General features: G+C 35.1%; 1 non-coding gene across 1 annotated transcript; it reads left to right on the plus strand.

Moving 5' to 3' along the window:
* Window positions 1-388: 388 nt before the first annotated feature.
* On the plus strand, window positions 389-494 carry LOC113186130 (U6 spliceosomal RNA). The gene has a single exon (XR_003301226.2). It is a non-coding gene; the product is annotated as a U6 spliceosomal RNA (small nuclear RNA).
* The last annotated feature ends 1,980 nt before the right edge of the window (window positions 495-2,474 follow it).

Genomic DNA, 2,474 nt, shown 5'->3' on the forward strand with positions numbered 1-2,474 from the left:
AAGTAATATTGGTCAAATAGTTTCAAAATTTAACCAGCAACATTCCCCCGTCCCAAACAGATCAAGAAATGTCAACACACTTCCCAAATAAATACAAATAAAATCACGTCTAGTCACACCGAACTTAAATTCCTGAAAAACACAAATGAACAGAAGATATGAAAAGCAGTCGGATATATTCCTCATCTGAAAAAACAAATAAATAAATAAAACCAGAAGACAACATTATTAAAATACTAAAAGAAAAAAAAAAGAAAACCTCTCAACCTAAAATTCTGTATCAAGTGAAAACACCATTCAAAAAGGAAGATGAAAAAAAAAAGATGTTTTTAGACAAACAAAAGGTGAAATAATAAGCCATCGGGTGACGTGATTATAAGAAATGCTAGTGCTTGCTTGGGCGGCACATGCACTGAAGTTTGAAGGTTAAGGAGAAGATAGCCTAGCCCCTGCTCGAGGGTAACATAAAAGTTCATCAAATGTTCCACATTTTTAGGAGACAGTGGGATGATAGATTGAAAGTACTGAAAGAAGAAAAATACTGTCAATAAGGAATACTGTGCCCGGCAAAGTTGTCCTTCAGAAATGAAGAAGAGATAGGGATTTACCCAGACATACAAAAACGGAGAGAGTTCACGGCCACTGAACCAGCCTTGTAAGAAACACCAAAGGGAGCTCTTCACGTTGAACTAAAGGGAGCCAATTAACCACATGAACACACATAAAAGTCTAAAACCCACTGGTAAAAATATGTAGTGAAATCCAGAAGATGCCAACACCGTAACGGGGAGTTGTAAATCACATATATCTTTAGTATGAAGACTAAAAGACAAAACTATTAAAAATAATAATAACTATGATAATTCAAGGGACATACAATATAAAAAGGTACAGGGATATCAACAACAGAAAATGTACAGGAGAGCAAAAGTATAGTTTTTAAATGCAGAGTTGTTATCAGCTTAAAAGTAGCCTGTTGAATCCATGAGATGTTCCAAACGTGCCTCATGGTCACCACAAAACAGAAACCTACAGTACATATTACCAAAGATGAAAAGCAAGAAAACCTAATCATCCCAGCACAGAAAACAAACGAATCACAAAGGAAGATAGCAAGAAAGGTACAAAGTAACAAGGGATCTACAAAGCAAACAGAAAACAACCAAATGGTAGTAGTAAGTTTTAATTATCTTGATTGTAAATGGATTAAATTCTCCCATCAAAATCCATGGAATAACTGTGTGGATTAAAAAATAAGGCTCAACTGTGTGCTGCTGTGTTATTCAGCTTTGCATCACTGTAACAAAATAACCTGAAATAATAAACTTATTTGGAGGAAAGGTTTCTTTGGGCTCAAGTTTTCAGTCCATGGATGGTTACTTAGTCCTGTTGCTTTTGGGGCCCATGGCTGCATAATACACAATGGTAGAAGTGCAGGATGGAGAGTGACAGCAAGGGATCAGGGTCCCCATGTACCCTTCAAAGTCATGCTCCCAATGACAGAACTTCCTTCCACTAGACCCCACTTTCCAAAGGTTCTGCCACCTCCCAAGAACACCAAACTGAGGACCAAGCTATTAACATATGTGCCTTTGGGGGACAGTCCAGAACCAAACTATAGCAACCACCTATAGGAGACTCAATTTGTCTTTAAGGACTCATAGATTGAGAAAGAATATATGGGAAAACACCTTCCATGCCAATGGAAGCCAACGTAGAGCAGTGATAGCTATTTTTATATCAGATAAAATGGACTTTAAGCCCAAAACTGTAAAGAGACAAAGAAGTTCATTACATAATGATATAGGGCATCAATCAATCAAGAAAATAAAACAATTGCAAGTATATATGCGCTCAATATTGGAGAAAATTGTTTAAAGCAAATACTAAAAGATCTAAAGGGGGAAATGAACTGCAGTATGATAATCATAGGGGGTTTCAATATCCCACTGTCAATAATGGATAGATCATCAAGACATAATGTCAATAAGAAAACACTGGATTTGAACTACATGTTAGAGCGAACAGGTCTAACAGAAATATACACAACATTCCTTCCAACAGCAGCAGCATGCTTATCTTCTCCACCAGAACACTCTCCAGAATAAATCATGTGTTAGATCACAAAAGAAATATTAAAGTTTGTTTTATCAAATTTAAGAAGACTGAAATAATATTAAACATTTTTCCACACCACAATGGTATAAAATTAGAAATTAGTAGGAACAAAATTTGGAAAATTCACAAATATGTAGATAAGCAACAAGAATGAGCACAGGCCAAAGAATCAATTAAAGGTGAAATTTTAAAATTTCTTGAGACAAATGAAAATGAAAGCACAATAAAACAAAACTTATGAGATGCAGCGAAAGCAATTCTAAAAGTATAATTCATAGCCAGAAACATATCAACAAGTAAATCTCAAATAAATAACCTAATGTTAGATCTTAAGAAACTAGAAAAAGGATGAACTA

This window comes from Urocitellus parryii, chromosome 11, assembly GCF_045843805.1.
Source record: "Urocitellus parryii isolate mUroPar1 chromosome 11, mUroPar1.hap1, whole genome shotgun sequence".
Lineage (NCBI taxonomy): Eukaryota > Metazoa > Chordata > Mammalia > Rodentia > Sciuridae > Urocitellus > Urocitellus parryii.